Source organism: Phyllobates terribilis, unplaced genomic scaffold (genome assembly GCF_046119375.1).
Source record: "Phyllobates terribilis strain yellow unplaced genomic scaffold, ASM4611937v1 Scaffold_572__1_contigs__length_1044912, whole genome shotgun sequence".
Lineage (NCBI taxonomy): Eukaryota > Metazoa > Chordata > Amphibia > Anura > Dendrobatidae > Phyllobates > Phyllobates terribilis.
The window spans coordinates 372989-392771 of record NW_027363332.1 but is presented as its reverse complement, the minus strand read 5'-3'; the positions used below and the strand labels follow the sequence as shown (position 1 = coordinate 392771).

Below are 19783 nucleotides of genomic sequence, written 5' to 3'. Positions count from 1 at the left end.
CACAGTTTCCGTAGTTACCACAGGTGTTCATTACTGGTGTTTCACTGGCTAGAAAGTCTCTCTCAGTGTTCCAAAGAATTAACCCTTGAATAACTGGCACTGTACATTTGTCCAGAATCCTGTAACATAATCTTGTCACTATGCAGGACCGTTATCAATATTATACTTTAAAATTCCCTTAAACAAAGTCTAATTAGTGAGCGCATCTACAGATTTGATGGATAACAAGCACAATAATCCCCTTAAGCCCTACTAAATGCATAAATGTCCAATATGAGTACAGAGCAGTCCATACAGAATGGATGATATAGAGGGCAATACAGTTAGATAAAGAAGTAGAAAGCCAAACCAAGCAAATGTCTCCTGAGATCTCGGCTACTGAGGTCTCAATTGCGCATCTGCTGCCTCAGGCGGCCATTTGTGTAACACAAGCGATCGGAAGATCACAGCTTCTAGTCTGCTAAGGAGACTATTGAAGCATGTAAAAAGTAAAAAAAAATATTTAAAAGTTCAAATCACCCCCCTTTTACCCCATTCAAAATAAAACAATCAAAAATCCACGTTTGGTATCGCCGCATTTAGAATCGCCCGATCTATCAATATATAAAAAGAATGACTTCCATCAGTAAACCGTATAACGAGAAAAAAAAGAAAACTCCAGAATTAAGTTGTTTTGGTCGCCGCAACATTGCATTAAAATGTAATAACAGGCGATGATAGCATCATATCTACACCAAAACGGTATCAATAAAAATGTCAGCTCAGTGCGCAAAAAATAACCCCTGACCCGGCTCTAGATCACGAAAAATGGAGACGCTACGGGACTCGGAAAAATGATTATTTTTTTTTACAAGCTTTGAATTTTGATTTCACCACTTAAATAAAATAGAAGCTCCACATGTTTGGTAACTACGAACTCGTAATGACCTGGAGAATCATAATGGCCGGTCAGTGTTAGCATTTACTGAACATGGTAAAAAAAAAAACTTTTGTGGAATTGCACTTTTTTTGCCATTTCACTGCACTTGGATATTTTTCCCATTTTCCAGTGCACAATATGGTAAAATCAATGGTGGTGTTCAAAAGAATAACTCATCCCACAATAAAACAAGCCCTCACATGGCCATATTGACGGGAAAATAAAAAAGTTATGGCTCTGGGAAGAAGGGGAGCAAAAAATGAAAGCGCAAAAACGGAAAAACCTGAGGTGATAAAGGGGTTAACTGGAATTTTCTGCCATGGACTCATTGGCAAATCTGAAATAGATATTTCTCGCTCCCTTATCAGGGTGTACACATATATCTTTGGCCTCATTCAGACGTCTGTTTTTCATGTTTGTGTCCTCTCCATATTTGTTACGGATAGATCACATACACAATATAATCTGTGGAGTCGTCCACATGTCATTTTTTTTTTGAAAACCGCGTAGTGTCCGTTTTTTATCCTAGTGGTTGATGAAAATTCTCCAGTCAGATCTATGGGTCCATGACATCGCTGACAGCTGGCATTGCCATCCATGTGCTGTCTGTGATAACACTGTTACCATAGGAGAAGCTTCTCAATTTATGGATTTATTTTGCATACAAGAAAAGCTGATGAAACGCTGAAGATAAAAACTGACCACTTTCAGACATTTTTTGCATATACGATAAGTCACTGACATCTGATTAAGGCCTAAGGCCCCGTTCACATGTCAGGTTTTAATCAGTGTTTTTTTCTCATTTTCATCTGATTTTGGTCAGTGTGGCAGTTTTTCTCCTCAGTGGGGCATATTTTTTTATATGTAAAGTAAAAAGCTAAAGGTTTCCTAGCCTCGCTTGCCCGGCCTATAGACACTGGAAAACAGGCAGTACAGGCAACATGGTTGGTTCTGGCCATTTTTCTGACAGACTCATTGACTTCAATAGATGATCTTTATCTACAAATCGGATGAAAATCGGACCGGTCTCAGTTCTGATTTACAGATCAATCGTCCACAAAAAATAGAGCTGTAAACCTGTCCCTGGTCTATAACGGAGCATATTCTACCTGTTAGAGAAATAACCAGACGTGAAAAGAGCCATGTGCTATTCTTACAGGGAAGGGGCCACGATTTTATGTTTTGTATTAATAATTATGTAATCAATTATTTTTAATACAAAATTAAATGTACCACTTTATTAGTTTTTTATTTATTTATTTTTACATTGGCCACTAGGGGCTGCCATTTTTATTTGGGGGGGGTGTAAGAAGCGCTCTTACACACCTCATTTACGGCAGCCCTGGCCATAAGAGACAGTAGTCTGTCACCGACCCTATCTCTAACATTAGAGGCCGCTCCTCCTGCCTCTAGCTGTGACCTGGGCACGCCCCCTTGGCTGTTCAGGCCGCAGCCGTGGGAGGAGATTGCAGCCATCTTTGTGGAGCCTGCAGTGTAAGCTGTACATTCCCCCTGTCGTCGCACGCACTGCTCAGTCAGAGCGTGCCATGACAGGAGCTGCCGGGGAGGAAATGCCTGGGAGTGGAGGCCTCGAGTGAGTATCTGTGGCGGCGCCGTGCGGTGATCTCAGCTTCTCTGCTGTTATCACCGCCGACATCTTCAGGCAACACAGACACAGCGCTGCATGGAAACGTGGAAGGTGAGTAGAAGCGTTTATTGTTTTGATTTTTTTTTCCTTTGCATTGAATATATGGGGGCATAAAACCACAAGGATGGAGGAGGAGGAGTCATAAACCCACCAGGATGGAGGAGGAGGCATAAACCCACCAGGATGTAGGGGGCATATACACACCAGGATGGATGGAGGGGGGGCATATACCCACCAGGATGGATGGAGGGGGTATATACCCACCAGTATGGAGGGGGGGTATATACCCACCAGGATGGATGGAGGGGGGGCATATACCCACCATGATGGATGTAGGGACATGAAGGACATGTGACATACACTGCCAATGACACATGCCCTTGCTTGTGTGAAAAAAATCACTTCGCTCCGTGTGTGCGCTGCTGATAGGCTGACAGATTGCACCTCCCACTGTAAATGCGGGAAAGAGAAAAAAAAATGGAGATCTTCATTATTCCTGCAGAGATCCATCCCCTGCCCCTCCCCCCACCCCGCTGTACACTCAAACTGCGTATAAACATTTATTTTCATCATTACTGAGAAAAAATCCAGTTATGATTTTGGTGCACGAACAGTTATCGAACATAACCTCGAACAGCCGAATTTTTCTCAAATCGTTCGTGTTCGCCGAACGGCTCGAACACCGCCCAAAACAGCTCGAATTTGAGATTGGCGAACAGTTCGAGTAGAACAACGCTCATCTCTAGTTGTCTCCCTCTGGTGGAACACTGACTTCTTTCATTTAACGCCTGCAGACTATAAAAAATAACCCAACCCAAAAAGTTTGGTTGATTAGTCTGTGGCATTCTTTTAAACTGTTGCTTATGGCGGTCTCTGTGAGCTTCTCAGTGCCGTTCAACCAGCCAGGTATCCTGCCTGCAGTAGATGGAATGTGGCAATGGAACACTGGCTGCGCGTGTCATAATAGGCTCTGAGCCTTTATATACCAGCGCACGGCAGCAGCCACCTTCAGTCTGCTGCTGGACAGCCAGCAGCAACAGGAAAGGTAAGTAATCAGCAACACTCCTGCTAAGGGTAGACAGCTGCTCGTCCCCCCCTTAATTGGTTCTCCTCCCTTCCACCGGTGTTGAGGCGGTGAGGCGGATGGGAACAGCAGGGGGTGAGGGTGCTGTGCTAAAATAGTTGGAGTCATGCAGATCTAAAACGCGTGGATTGCTGCAGCAGCAAGCCGAAAAGTGCAGGCATGTAAGGGATCTAGAGGTTGACAACATGTCTTCTTAACGGGAGTCCAGGTGGCTGTAGCACCCTGAGGATTCGGCTGCTACAGGAGTATTGCACCTCAACCCAGAGGTGTGATATTCCACTCCCGGGTAAGGAAGGAGTGTGGAACTGAGCTCAGATAGACTGCATGCACTACATACATCCCATTCCAGAGGAGCAGGCCGACGGCACTCCCACTTAGAAATGTGCAGGTGCGACCGAGCCTGTTCCTGGCTGGAGTGGGAGGGGGGAGGAACATCCCATGTAGTGTAGGGGCAGATAGGGGGAGCAGTCTGGGTAGTGATAGGAGCTCATTGGGTGCTGGTCACCTGAGCTCACACATAGAGGGATATATAAGGAGGGCACCAACTTAGATCAGGGTCAGACGCAGAGGACAAGTCAGATGCAGAGAGTCAGAAGGAGAGAACAAGTCTTCTGCAGAGGAAGTCAGCCTGCAGCAAGGGAGCAGAGCAGACCTGAGCCTGAAGAGTGAGAGAGTGGAGTACAGAAAGACCCAGAGGGGGACAAAGAAGGGACCCAAGAACCCAAATCAGATCACCGGGTGAGGAGTCAGCAGAAGGGTACCGGAACCCAAGCTGGTGGGGGTAAAGACATTCCCCAGCCAGAGACCGGAGACCGTGGGCAGTGTCTGTCACGGTCACCCACTACATTCACCCTGAAGGCACACCACACGGAGGGTCAGGGAACCTGAGGCCAAAGGTTGCCCAACAGAAGGCCCGAGGGAGCTGGATTTAGGTGAATCACTGGTGGGGACGGCTGAAGAGAGGACAGAGAGAGAGAGCTCAGGGCCACGCTCCGGACTTGTTTGGGGGTTGGCCGGATCCAGGACCTGGTGGTCGCAGCACGGCTCGGGTGGTCACTTGGAGCTAGAGTGACCCGTATAACAACTGCAGTAAGTAAAGACCCTTAACTGCACAACCCGAGTCTGTCATCATTACCGGCTGCACCGCACCACCACAACCCCCATCCTCTGCGCCTGTCCCCTCTGAGGCTATACCCTTCCCGTTGGGGGTTATCCCACCAAGCTGCGCACCCACCATCAGCCTCAGCGGACCCAGCAGCAGCGGCGGCCACAGTGACCGCATCACAACGGGTGGCGTAGTCGACAAAACGAACTTTAATAACATCAGTAAAGACTGCCACATAACACTGAGCTTGACGCCCTGGGCACGGGACCGGGTCACAGCCGCTCGGAGACTACAACCCCCCATCTGATCCGGTGCCGGGTATTCCCCTCAAAAAGGAATATGTCCCAGGGGGCGCGTCAACTTTGGCGTAGTCGGCAGGATTACGTGCCCGCAACACCCGGGTACTGCGTGCCTGAAGAAAAGTGCAAGTTTACCTCAGAAAGAAGTCTCCCGCCGGTTCCGGAGGGTCCACGCCATCGGACTCCATCACCAGTCGTTTCCCGCCGATTGTCCGCCATTTCCAGCTTGTTCCCGCCATCTGCCGAGTTTCCCGCCACTGGGAAGCGATTCCCGCCAAAACCGCAGATTTCCCGCCTTGGAAGAGCAGCGGACGCCATTATGGGCGTGCCAAAGGAGGGCAAGAGGCCACATCCCATCGTGGGCCAGGACAGAAAATGGCGCCAAAAGTGGAAACCGCCCCCACCAACAGAGACTGTGATGCTGGAGGTGTCTGTCAGCGTGAAAGAACTACCCCTGGAGCTGACAGTCACCGAGTTGCCCCGGGACCGCCCTCGAAGTGGGAGGAGACGAAAGAAAGGAGAGAAGATGGGTGTCGCTTGGAGCAGTGTAGAACGAGCGCACCCGGAGGCAAGAGGTCTAATGAGGAGTAGCGGAGAAGCTCACCCGGAGTTGAGGAGAGAAAGAGTGGACCCGGGAATGGAGCGGCAGCAGAGCAGCACCGGCCCGCTGGCCAGGAGCCTGCTGGAGGAAGAAGGAGGAGAGCAGAGCAGCACCGGCCCGCTGGCCAGGAGCCTGCCGGAAGCAGAGCAGAGCAGCACCGACCCGATGGTCAGGAGCCTGCTGGAGTCAACAACCCCGCTAGGCTTAGCGGAGATCCTGGCGCAGCTTCCCCGAGATCGGGAGTGCGCGCGGAGTGCCCTGGAGGGCCTCGCGGGAAGGATGGCCCGAGTGCAGAGGGAGATCCTGGCGGAGTGGGGCCGGGAGATGGCCCAGCAAGCTGGAACCTGTCCACCTAACCCGCTCCCTTGGAAGAAGACATCGACTGCCTCTGCGGATGACGCGGGAGGACCCAAGGCCGGAGACGGCGCAGAAGAGGGAGCGAGACGCATGGCAGCAGGTAAGGGGGATGCCTATACCCCATACCGGAAGACCGCTTACCTGCCCCAGCTCCCCGTCGCAGAGCCCGAAGGTCCCCCGGCCGTACCCGAGACCGCCATGACACCGCCACCGACTAGGCCCCGACCGGAAGCCGCCGTCGCGACCCCGATGACGTCACGCATCGTGACCCGGAGCGTGGCGCCGGAAGAGGAGCCTCCGGCCTGGTCACAGGGCCTAGCATTTCCGGGCGCCGCATCCAAAGCAGAGCCATCTACCTCCGCGGAGCCTCCGGCCTGGTCGCAAGGCCAGGTAACCCAGGGCGCCGCCGTCCTAACGGTGCCCTTCACCTTCCAGGTGCCCCAGGCCTGGCCGCAAGGCCTGGGCAACCCGGGCGCCACCACCACCGCGCCCGCGCCCGTAATACCTAGGGTGCCACATCTGGGAGAGGACCCCTTCAGCCAGCTAACGTGGCCGGACGGTCGGCCTTTCATCTGGCCCGAAGGATTCTTGGAGCTGGAGCGGCAGAAGCAACTAGGTCCCCTGTGTGAGCCCCTAATCCCGGCTCCGAAGCCCGTGACTCGGGTCTCGCCTCCACTCGAGGAAGCCCAGTTCGTGTGGGACCCCACGGGAGAAGATTTGATGGGGTTCACCGGAGAGACTCGGGCAGCTGCAGCAGCGCGCACAGAGTGTTGCCGTCAACAGCTGGCAGAGTTCAAGAGAGAGCGGGAGGAGAGGCAGGCCAAAGAGCAATGGGCCCAGACCCGCAGCGCGGAGCAAAAGAGTCGGACCAGAAGGGACCCCCGTGCAGCAGATCGTCCCCGTACCATCGGGACGGTAATAAAGTTTAATGCGCAGCATGGGTGGGGCTTCATAAGGGACCGGAACACCATGGGTGACGTCTTCGTTACACGACGGGACGTCGAGTCCCACCTGCCAGAGGGTCACAAAGGCCGTGACCTCTACGTCGGTGACGAGGTAACGTTCACCCGGCACAAGTGTGCCAAGGGACCTTACGCCCTCCACGTGCATCGCTTGACGGAGGAGGAGTTGCGGTGCGAGGAGGAGGAGCAAGAGGACCCGGACGGGTCTGAAGAAACCACCAGCCGTAAGATAAGAGCAGGAGGCAGACGCCGTTGAGTGCGGCAGAGCAGGAGACTGTATATAGTTGCCTGTCGGGGCACAGTGAATCGGAACTGAAACTGAAACTGGAACTGTTGTTGCTGCTAAAATAGTCCCCGTTGGGACCAGCGAACTGTTACCTGTAACCCTTTCCATACCAGGCTGAGGACTGTGAGCAGCCATCCCTTTCCCTTTACCTGGCCGGGGACTGAGAACGGCCAAAATTTCCCTGTACATAGTTGCGCTTGCTAAAGCGCCCCCTACCGGTTTTATTTGGGAAACTGTTTTACAAAAGACTGTCGCACTCTACCTGGTCACGAGTTGCACGGTGACCAGAGAAACAGAAGAGAGAAAGAGACGACGAGAATGTTGTTTACCTGAAAAAGTTTATATATATATTTATATAGTATTTCGTATAATATTTAATATGTTTTACATGTTTATAAAAATGTTGTATGTTTTGGTGTTTTTTGTCTTTGCAGCCCGAGGACGTGCTGTGATTTACCAGGGGGGAATGTAGCACCCTGAGGATTCGGCTGCTACAGGAGTATTGCACCTCAACCCAGAGGTGTGATATTCCACTCCCGGGTAAGGAAGGAGTGTGGAACTGAGCTCAGATAGACTGCATGCACTACATACATCCCATTCCAGAGGAGCAGGCCGACGGCACTCCCACTTAGAAATGTGCAGGTGCGACCGAGCCTGTTCCTGGCTGGAGTGGGAGGGGGGAGGAACATCCCATGTAGTGTAGGGGCAGATAGGGGGAGCAGTCTGGGTAGTGATAGGAGCTCATTGGGTGCTGGTCACCTGAGCTCACACATAGAGGGATATATAAGGAGGGCACCAACTTAGATCAGGGTCAGACGCAGAGGACAAGTCAGATGCAGAGAGTCAGAAGGAGAGAACAAGTCTTCTGCAGAGGAAGTCAGCCTGCAGCAAGGGAGCAGAGCAGACCTGAGCCTGAAGAGTGAGAGAGTGGAGTACAGAAAGACCCAGAGGGGGACAAAGAAGGGACCCAAGAACCCAAATCAGATCACCGGGTGAGGAGTCAGCAGAAGGGTACCGGAACCCAAGCTGGTGGGGGTAAAGACATTCCCCAGCCAGAGACCGGAGACCGTGGGCAGTGTCTGTCACGGTCACCCACTACATTCACCCTGAAGGCACACCACACGGAGGGTCAGGGAACCTGAGGCCAAAGGTTGCCCAACAGAAGGCCCGAGGGAGCTGGATTTAGGTGAATCACTGGTGGGGACGGCTGAAGAGAGGACAGAGAGAGAGAGCTCAGGGCCACGCTCCGGACTTGTTTGGGGGTTGGCCGGATCCAGGACCTGGTGGTCGCAGCACGGCTCGGGTGGTCACTTGGAGCTAGAGTGACCCGTATAACAACTGCAGTAAGTAAAGACCCTTAACTGCACAACCCGAGTCTGTCATCATTACCGGCTGCACCGCACCACCACAACCCCCATCCTCTGCGCCTGTCCCCTCTGAGGCTATACCCTTCCCGTTGGGGGTTATCCCACCAAGCTGCGCACCCACCATCAGCCTCAGCGGACCCAGCAGCAGCGGCGGCCACAGTGACCGCATCACAACGGGTGGCGTAGTCGACAAAACGAACTTTAATAACATCAGTAAAGACTGCCACATAACACTGAGCTTGACGCCCTGGGCACGGGACCGGGTCACAGCCGCTCGGAGACTACAACCCCCCATCTGATCCGGTGCCGGGTATTCCCCTCAAAAAGGAATATGTCCCAGGGGGCGCGTCATGGCCATCTCCACAAATGGACTTTTCAGGATCCGAGGGTGGCACCGTAGGCCGAAACCAATTCTGGTTATCGCTTCTCGGCCTTTTGGCTAAGATCAAGTGTAGTATCTGTTCTTATCAGTTTAATATCTGATACGTCCCCTATCTGGGGACCATATATTAAATGGATTTTTAGAACAGGGAGATGGTAAAAGAGCTTGCTCTGTCCACTCCACGCATTGACCTGGTATTGCAGCATTTCCAGGACCAGTGCACTCATTCTTTAATGCAGTTTCTAAAATCAGAAAGAATTGAATTCAATGGTTTTTGTTGCTTTTGCTTGTTTGTCGGATTTTTGGATGGACTTTTTGGCTTTGCTTTTCTTCTCCTCATTGTATTTTTCATGTTAAAAGTTGCAGAAGCCAGATGACAAACTCATTTTGGTTCAACTTCAGCAACTCTGCATTGCATAGCCATGTACTGTAATGCAATGCTATCTATCTAGCTCTCCCTCTTTACTTCCTTTTGGATAAACAGCCATATTAGGCAAGCATTTTGGAGATTTCACCTAACTAATTACTGGTGGTGAGATAAGCTGCACAATATAATTGTTCTTTCAGTATATTGTTGCACACACACCATCTATTTAGCAAATGCCCTTGTTAGCAACAGCAGCCATTTAACCTCACCTGAGCTAACAGGTACAGTGGTGGCCAAAAGTATTGGCACCCCTGCAATTCTGTCAGATAATACTCAGTTTCTTCCTGAAAATGTTTGCAATCAGAAATTCTTTGGTATTATTATCTTCATTTAATTTGTCTTCAATGAAAAAAACACAAAAAGAATTGCCCTAAAGCCAAATTGGATATAATTCCACACCAAACCTAAAAAAGGGGGTGGACAAAAGTATTGGCACTGTTTGAAAAATCATGTGATGCTTCTCTAATTCGTGTAATTAACAGCACCTGTAACTTATCTGTGGCACCTAACAGGTGTTGGCAATAACTAAATCACACTTGCAGCCAGTTAACATGGATTAAAGTTGACTCAACCTCTGTCCTGTGTCCTTGTGTGTACCACATTGAGCATGGAGAAAAGAAAGAAGACCAAAGAACTGTCTGAGGACTTGAGAAACCAAATTGTGAGGAAGCATGAGCAATCTCAAGGCTACAAGTCCATCTCCAAAGACCTGAATGTTCCTGTGTCTTCCGTGCGCAGTGTCATCAAGAAGTTTAAAGCCCATGGCACTGTGGCTAACCTCCCTAGATGTGGACGGAAAAGAAAAATTGACGAGAGATTTCAATGCAAGATTGTGCGGATGGTGGATAAAGAACCTCGACTAACATCCAAACAAGTTCAAGCAACCCTGCAGTCCGAGGGTACAACAGTGTCAACCCGTACTATCCGTCGGCATCTGAATGAAAAGGGACTGTATGGTAGGATACCCAGGAAGACCCCACTTCTTACCCCGAGACATAAAAAAGCCAGGCTGGAGTTTGCCAAAACTTACCTGAGAAAGCCTAAAACGTTTTGGAAGAATGTTCTCTGGTAAGATGAGACAAAAGTAGAGCTTTTTGGGAAAAAGCATCAACATAGAGTGTACAGGAAAAAAAAAGAGGCATTCAAAGAAAAAAACACGGTCCCTACAGTCAAACATGGCGGAGGTTCCCTGATGTTTTGGGGTTGATTTGCTGCCTCTGGCACTGGATTGCTTGACCGTGTGCATGGCATTATGAAGTCTGAAGACTACCAACAAATTTTGCAGCATAATGTAGGGCCCAGTGTGAGAAAGCTGGGTCTCCCTCAGAGGTCATGGGTCTTCCAGCAGGACAATGACCCAAAACACACTTCCAAAAGCACTATAAAATGGTTTGAGAGAAAGCACTGGAGACTTCTAAGGTGGCCAGCAATGAGTCCAGACCTGAATCCCATAGAACACCTGTGGAGAGATCTCAAAATGGCAGTTTGAAGAAGGCACCCTTCAAATATCAGGAACCTGGAGCAGTTTGCCAAAGAAGAATGGTCTGCAATTCCAGCAGAGCATTGTAAGAAACTCATTGATGGTTAACGGAAGCGGTTGTTCGCAGCTATTTTGGCTAAAGGTTGTGCAACCAAGTATTAGGCTGAGGGTGCCAATACTTTTGTCTGGCCCATTTTTGGAGTTTTGTGTGAAATGATCAATGATTTGATTTTTGCTTCATTCTCTTTTGTGTTTTTTCCTTGCAAGCAAATTAAATGAAGATAATAATACCAAAGATTTGTGATTGCAATCATTTTCAGGAAGAAACTGAGTATTACCTGACAGAATTGCAGGGGTGCCAATACTTTTGGCCACCACTGTATGTGCGTTGGTTACTCTGCTGCACTTAAAATGTCTTTTTTGGCTTGCTCCAATGCCTTTTCTGAAACGTTGTCTCCCTCTGGTGGAACACTGACTTCTTTCATTTAACGCCTGCAGACTATAAAAAATAACCCAACCCAAAAAGTTTGGTTGATTAGTCTGTGGCATTCTTTTAAACTGTTGCTTATGGCGGTCTCTGTGAGCTTCTCAGTGCCGTTCAACCAGCCAGGTATCCTGCCTGCAGTAGATGGAATGTGGCAATGGAACACTGGCTGCGCGTGTCATAATAGGCTCTGAGCCTTTATATACCAGCGCACGGCAGCAGCCACCTTCAGTCTGCTGCTGGACAGCCAGCAGCAGCAGGAAAGGTAAGTAATCAGCAACACTCCTGCTAAGGGTAGACAGCTGCTCGTCCCCCCCTTAATTGGTTCTCCTCCCTTCCACCGGTGTTGAGGCGGTGAGGCGGATGGGAACAGCAGGGGGTGAGGGTGCTGTGCTAAAATAGTTGGAGTCATGCAGATCTAAAACGCGTGGATTGCTGCAGCAGCAAGCCGAAAAGTGCAGGCATGTAAGGGATCTAGAGGTTGACAACATGTCTTCTTAACGGGAGTCCAGGTGGCCATCTCCACAAATGGACTTTTCAGGATCCGAGGGTGGCACCGTAGGCCGAAACCAATTCTGGTTATCGCTTCTCGGCCTTTTGGCTAAGATCAAGTGTAGTATCTGTTCTTATCAGTTTAATATCTGATACGTCCCCTATCTGGGGACCATATATTAAATGGATTTTTAGAACAGGGAGATGGTAAAAGAGCTTGCTCTGTCCACTCCACTCATTGACCTGGTATTGCAGCATTTCCAGGACCAGTGCACTCATTCTTTAATGCAGTTTCTAAAATCAGAAAGAATTGAATTCAATGGTTTTTGTTGCTTTTGCTTGTTTGTCGGATTTTTGGATGGACTTTTTGGCTTTGCTTTTCTTCTCCTCATTGTATTTTTCATGTTAAAAGTTGCAGAAGCCAGATGACAAACTCATTTTGGTTCAACTTCAGCAACTCTGCATTGCATAGCCATGTACTATAATGCAATGCTATCTATCTAGCTCTCCCTCTTTACTTCCTTTTGGATAAACAGCCATATTAGGCAAGCATTTTGGATCTTTCACCTAACTAATTACAGGTGGTGAGATAAGCTGCACAATATAATTGTTCTTTCAGTATATTGTTGCACACACACCATCTATTTAGCAAATGCCCTTGTTATCAACAGCAGCCATTTAACCTCACCTGAGCTAACAGGTACAGTGGTGGCCAAAAGTATTGGCACCCCTGCAATTCTGTCAGATAATACTCAGTTTCTTCCTGAAAATGATTGCAATCACAAATTCTTTGGTATTATTATCTTCATTTAATTTGTCTTCAATGAAAAAACAGAAAAACAATAGCCCTAAAGCCAAATTGGATATAATTCCACACCAAACCTAAAAAAGGGGGTGGACAAAAGTATTGACACTGTTTGAAAAATCATGTGATGCTTCTCTAATTCGTGTAATTAACAGCACCTGTAACTTACCTGTGGCACCTAACAGGTGTTGGCAATAACTAAATCACACTTGCAGCCAGTTAACATGGATTAAAGTTGACTCAACCTCTGTCCTGTGTCCTTGTGTGTACCACATTGAGCATGGAGAAAAGAAAGAAGACCAAAGAACTGTCTGAGGACTTGAGAAACCAAATTGTGAGGAAGCATGAGCAATCTCAAGGCTACAAGTCCATCTCCAAAGACCTGAATGTTCCTGTGTCTTCCGTGCGCAGTGTCATCAAGAAGTTTAAAGCCCATGGCACTGTGGCTAACCTCCCTAGATGTGGACGGAAAAGAAAAATTGACGAGAGATTTCAATGCAAGATTGTGCGGATGGTGGATAAAGAACCTCGACTAACATCCAAACAAGTTCAAGCAACCCTGCAGTCCGAGGGTACAACAATGTCAACCCGTACTATCCGTCGGCGTCTGAATGAAAAGGGACTGTATGGTAGGATACCCAGGAAGACCCCACTTCTTACCCCGAGACATAAAAAAGCCAGGCTGGAGTTTGCCAAAACTTACCTGAGAAAGCCTAAAACGTTTTGGAAGAATGTTCTCTGGTAAGATGAGACAAAAGTAGAGCTTTTTGGGAAAAAGCATCAACATAGAGTGTACAGGAAAAAAAAAGAGGCATTCAAAGAAAAAAACACGGTCCCTACAGTCAAACATGGCGGAGGTTCCCTGATGTTTTGGGGTTGATTTGCTGCCTCTGGCACTGGATTGCTTGACCGTGTGCATGGCATTATGAAGTCTGAAGACTACCAACAAATTTTGCAGCATAATGTAGGGCCCAGTGTGAGAAAGCTGGGTCTCCCTCAGAGGTCATGGGTCTTCCAGCAGGACAATGACCCAAAACACACTTCCAAAAGCACTATAAAATGGTTTCAGAGAAAGCACTGGAGACTTCTAAGGTGGCCAGCAATGAGTCCAGACCTGAATCCCATAGAACACCTGTGGAGAGATCTCAAAATGGCAGTTTGGAGAAGGCATCCTTCAAATATCAGGAACCTGGAGCAGTTTGCCAAAGAAGAATGGTCTACAATTCCAGCAGAGCATTGTAAGAAACTCATTGATGGTTAACGGAAGCGGTTGTTCGCAGCTATTTTGGCTAAAGGTTGTGCAACCAAGTATTAGGCTGAGGGTGCCAATACTTTTGTCTGGCCCATTTTTGGAGTTTTGTGTGAAATGATCAATGATTTGATTTTTGCTTCATTCTCTTTTGTGTTTTTTCCTTGCAAGCAAATTAAATGAAGATAATAATACCAAAGATTTGTGATTGCAATCATTTTCAGGAAGAAACTGAGTATTACCTGACAGAATTGCAGGGGTGCCAATACTTTTGGCCACCACTGTATGTGCGCTGGTTACTCTGCTGCACTTAAAATGTCTTTTTTGGCTTGCTCCAATGCCTTTTCTGAAACGTTGTCTCCCTCTGGTGGAACACTGACTTCTTTCATTTAACGCCTGCAGACTATAAAAAATAACCCAACCCAAAAAGTTTGGTTGATTAGTCTGTGGCATTCTTTTAAACTGTTGCTTATGGCGGTCTCTGTGAGCTTCTCAGTGCCGTTCAACCAGCCAGGTATCCTGCCTGCAGTAGATGGAATGTGGCAATGGAACACTGGCTGCGCGTGTCATAATAGGCTCTGAGCCTTTATATACCAGCGCACGGCAGCAGCCACCTTCAGTCTGCTGCTGGACAGCCAGCAGCAGCAGGAAAGGTAAGTAATCAGCAACACTCCTGCTAAGGGTAGACAGCTGCTCGTCCCCCCCTTAATTGGTTCTCCTCCCTTCCACCGGTGTTGAGGCGGGTGGGAACAGCAGGGGGTGAGGGTGCTGTGCTAAAATAGTTGGAGTCATGCAGATCTAAAACGCGTGGATTGCTTTAGCAGCAAGCCGAAAAGTGCAGGCATGTAAGGGATCTAGAGGTTGACAACATGTCTTCTTAACGGTAGTCCAGGTGGCCATCTCCACAAATGGACTTTTCAGGATCCGAGGGTGGCACCGTAGGCTAAAACCAATTCTGGTTATCGCTTCTCGGCCTTTTGGCTAAGATCAAGTGTAGTATCTGTTCTTATCAGTTTAATATCTGATACGTCCCCTATCTGGGGACCATATATTAAATGGATTTTTAGAACAGGGAGATGGTAAAAAAGCTTGCTCTGTCCACTCCACGCATTATTGACCTGGTATTGCAGCATTTCCAGGACCAGTGCACTCATTCTTTAATGCAGTTTCTAAAATCAGAAAGAATTGAATTCAATGCTTTTTGCTGCTTTTGCTTGTTTGTCGGATTTTTGGATGGACTTTTTGGCTTTGCTTTTCTTCTCCTCATTGTATTTTTCATGTTAAAAGTTGCAGAAGCCAGATGACAAACTCATTTTGGTTCAACTTCAGCAACTCTGCATTGCATAGCCATGTACTGTAATGCAATGCTATCTATCTAGCTCTCCCTCTTTACTTCCTTTTGGATAAACAGCCATATTAGGCAAGCATTTTGGAGCTTTCACCTAAATAACTACAGGTGGTGAGATAAGCTGCACAATATAATTGACCTTTCAGTATATTGTTGCACACACACCATCTATTTAGCAAATGCCGTTATTATCAACAGCAGCCATTTAAACTCACCTGAGCTAACAGGTATGTGCGCTGGTTACTCTGCTGCACTTAAAATGTCTTTTTTGGCTTGCTCCAATGCCTTTTCTGAAACGTTGTCTCCCTCTGGTGGAACACTGACTTCTTTCATTTAACGCCTGCAGACTATAAAAAATAACCCAACCCAAAAAGTTTGGTTGATTAGTCTGTGGCATTCTTTTAAACTGTTGCTTATGGCGGTCTCTGTGAGCTTCTCAGTGCCGTTCAACCAGCCAGGTATCCTGCCTGCAGTAGATGGAATGTGGCAATGGAACACTGGCTGCGCGTGTCATAATAGGCTCTGAGCCTTTATATACCTGTGCACAGCAGCAGACACCTTCAGTCTGCTGCTGGACAGCCAGCAGCAGCAGGAAAGGTAAGTAATCAGCAACACTCCTGCTAAGGGTAGACAGCTGCTTATCCCCCCCTTAATTGGTTCTCTTCCCTTCCACCGGTGTTGAGGCGGGTGGGAACAGCAGGGGGTGAGGGTGCTGTGCTAAAATAGTTGGAGTCATGCAGATCTAAAACGCGTGGATTGCTGCAGCAGCAAGCCGAAAAGTGCAGGCATGTAAGGGATCTAGAGGTTGACAACATGTCTTCTTAACGGGAGTCCAGGTGGCCATCTCCACAAATGGACTTTTCAGGATCCGAGGGTGGCACCGTAGGCCGAAACCAATTCTGGTTATCGCTTCTCGGCCTTTTGGCACGATCTATCAGGTTTACCTGTGTGGTCTTGCCTGTGAGGTGCTCTTGGTACCCTTTCTCTCGGCCTGGGGGGATCGTTCCTCTTCGGAGGGACTTAACCCCCCTGCTGCTATTGGGAGGAAGGATTAGTCCGGGAGCAACGGGAAGGGATCCCATGAAGGCTTGCGCCTTTCAGAGAGAAGAGTCGGTACGTTCCTGAGTGAAGGATGCCGGCAACGCTCACATATTCATCGGGTGATGCCCGGATGCGGAACACCGTGAGGATTGAAGTTGGAGCAGCATCGAGGATGGAGAAGAATTTGGACTACATCTGCCATAGGATTCTTCTTGGAGTTCTGGAGTTTCGGCAGGAAGATATATTCTGCTTCCAGGACAACGAGTACAAGGGGACTTACACCATCACCTTCAAGAGCCAGGGATGCTGTCAGCAACTCGTACAAAAGGTAAACGAGAAAAACTACTTAGATGAATTGGATGGACTAACCTTTTGTCTCTTGTATGCTTATGACGAGATCCCCATCGTGGTGCATTTCCCAAACCCCTTTGTGGAAGCTGCAGACATCTCGACCTACCTTACCCGCTATTGTGATGATCTGAGATACCTGGGTACTGTGAAGAACGCGGTAGGCTTCTGGTGCGGCAAGAGAAGGTATATGGCCCGTCTAAAGAGGGACCTTAGTGGAGTGGGAGGAATGCTACACCCTCCCTCAACCTTCGTAATCGGTAAGAGCAGAGGCTACTTATTTTATCCTGGAATGCCAGTATGTTGCAGGAACTGTGGACAAATGGGTCATACCCAAACGTCCTGCACGGGCAGGAAAGTAGACCGCTGCAATAATTGCAGCTGTTATGGACATTTAATGAAGGACTGTCCCGCTGGGAGGAAATGTAATCTCTGCGGTGAGGCGGGGCACATGTTCCGAGGATGCCCCAACAGGACCAGGACCTACGCAGAAGCTGCATCTTCTGAAGCTGAGCCGATGCGCCCACCGGTCTTCACTGGCAGGCCGGCGTCGGAGGGTGGTTCGAAGGGCGAGAAGGCTGGGATGGAGCAGGGAGCCGGAGGCCCCTCTGGGGCGGCCCCTGCATCGAAGTCCCTTAACGATGGGCGGACCTCGCATGGACCGGAGCGGGGGGGTCCTCCTTCTGGGAGGGTATCCTCCGTATCGATGGTTCCCGATACCGATCCTGTTGGGCTGGAGGGTGGTGCCCCTGTGCGGTTGGCTATAGGGGACCACGCAGCGATGGCCTCAGGATCTTCCAGGGCGATTAGCCAGCCAGATGAGGGGGCTTTGCTTCTAGGTGGCGAACATCAGGAAATCTGTGTTGCTGATCTTGTCCTGATGGACCAGTCTCCCCCCCTGGAGGAGGTGGAGGAAGAGGAGGACTGCACCAGTGACCTAGTGGATTCTGCCCCGAAAAAGAGACGGAATGTCGAAGCCCCAGCGTCTCCTGGAATGTGGCTGGGAACCGTGACCTACGAGGGGGCAACCGCCGGCTCACAGAATATCGAGTCGTTTGGTTCCTCTAGCCCAGATGTCCTGGAGCAATTTGATATACAGGGCTTTGAGTCAGGTGTCCTCATGGAAGATCCACCACCCTGACCTATGAATGCCCACATTAAGACTTGTCTCACTGAATGTGAGGTCATTAAAGAGCCCAGTTCGTAGGGCTGCTCTATTTAAGTACTTAGAAACCACTGACTTTGACATATGTTTATTACAGGAATGCGGGATACAACATGCACTAAATTATAATGATATCAAGACAGATTGGAGACTGGGGCCCTCCATCTGGTCTGGCTCCAACGACAACAAGTCAGCGGGGGTGGGCTTCCTCTGTTATGGGAGAAATATTACTATAAATACTGTCACAGAAATAGTACCAGGCAGAGTGGTTTTAGTGCATTTTAAATTTAATGGTTTTATCCTACGTGTAATGAATGTTTATGCTCCCCCTGATAAGCAAGAGAGAATTAATTTATTTGGGATATTGCCATTGTACTGTACTGGGTCACCTCCCCTGATCGTAGGGGGTGATTTTAATTGTCTTTGTGCTAGTGAACAACGAGCGGGGGGTGACCCTTTACGCAAATTGGATAAGTCATGTCATCTATTGAAAGATTTTATAACTGATTTTAAATTATGCGATGCGTGGAGGTCACTCCTGCCGACGGACCCTGGTTATACGTGGTCCGGAAGAGGGGTGTCTTCCAGGATCGATTTTATTTTCCTATCAGATGATTTTAACCCTGTAAAATGTGTTTTAACATCAAATATATTTTCTGACCATAAGGGCTTGGAGGTGCACCTAGAATACCGGGATGAACAGAGGGTCAACAGGGGCCTCTGGCGTCTAAGTACTTACCTGCTGGAGGACCCTCTGATTCGACAAGACTTTGTTAAAGCATATCAAGCCTGGCGGCGACAAAAACCTTCTGATGCCCCTATGGTAACCTGGTGGGAAAATTTGAAAAAAAAAGTCAGAATGTTTTTTATAAAAGCAGGGAGACGTAAAGCCAGAGAGAAAAAAAGATGTTTTAGTGATCTTAACACCAAACTGCAAACACTTTTTAAATTCAAAGAGCTAGGGGTGGAGGTGGGAGATGATATTGCTAGCCTAAAAACTGAAATCCAGAACTGCATAGACACAAAGGGGAAAGAGATTATTTTTAACTCTAGAGTGCAGCACTTGGAGGAGGGGGAGAAGTGCTCTCGCTTCTTCTTCAAAAAAGTCATGGATAAAAGAGAAGTGATCACAAATCTAGAGGGTGAAACATCTATGCAGGGAATGTTGAATGCTACTTTTAACTTTTATAAGCATCTTTTTAGTAAAAAGTGTATAGATGAGTCCTTTTTATCTGATGCTCTTAATGATCTCGATTTTAAGTTAAATTTTACAGACCAGGAGTTTTTAGAACGCGATATTGTTTTAGAGGAATTATTTTATGTTTTTAAAAGTTTCTCTAAGGGTAAAGCACCTGGGTGTGACGGACTACCTGTAGAATTTTACCTTACTTTTTGGGACATTTTAAAAGAGGACCTTTTTATGCTTTTTAAAGAAGTTTTTATTTGTGAACAGTTGCCATTTTCGTGGAGGAGAGGAGTGGTGTCTTTGATATATAAAAAAGGTGACCGCAGTACTCTAGCGAATTGGAGACCCATAACTCTCCTAAATGTTGATTACAAGGTACTTGCTAAGGTGGTTGCTGACCGGCTCAGGAGTGTCATTGCCAAACTGATCCGGCCTGAGCAGGTGTGTAGTGTACCAGGCAGAAGTATTTCAGAGGTTTTAAACGTATTAAGGGATGTAATTTGGTATTCCAGAGACCGGGGTCAAAATGTAGCTCTTTTAGCCCTAGATTTTGAAAAAGCTTTCGATAGAGTCTCTCATAGATTTCTTTTTAGAGTTTTAAAAAGAATGGGTATCCCTAATATGCTTTTAAATTGTATTAAGATTTTATATAAAAATTGTTTTAGTCAAATTTCTCTTAATGGCTTTTTAACAGATGGAGTTCCCCTTGAGTCCGGAGTGAAGCAGGGATGCCCCTTGTCGCCCATCC

The 19783-nt window shown here is 48.0% G+C and overlaps 3 non-coding genes across 3 annotated transcripts; all 3 read left to right on the top strand.

The window, feature by feature from the left end:
• Positions 1 to 9047: 9047 nt before the first annotated feature.
• LOC141233218 (U2 spliceosomal RNA) lies at positions 9048 to 9238 on the top strand. Its single transcript, XR_012299369.1, has one exon. It is a non-coding gene; the product is annotated as a U2 spliceosomal RNA (small nuclear RNA).
• A 2744-nt stretch (positions 9239 to 11982) lies between these two features.
• On the top strand, positions 11983 to 12173 carry LOC141233238 (U2 spliceosomal RNA). Its single transcript, XR_012299388.1, has one exon. It is a non-coding gene; the product is annotated as a U2 spliceosomal RNA (small nuclear RNA).
• Positions 12174 to 14908: 2735 nt separating this feature from the next.
• On the top strand, positions 14909 to 15102 carry LOC141233241 (U2 spliceosomal RNA). Its single transcript, XR_012299391.1, has one exon. It is a non-coding gene; the product is annotated as a U2 spliceosomal RNA (small nuclear RNA).
• Positions 15103 to 19783: the final 4681 nt, after the last annotated feature.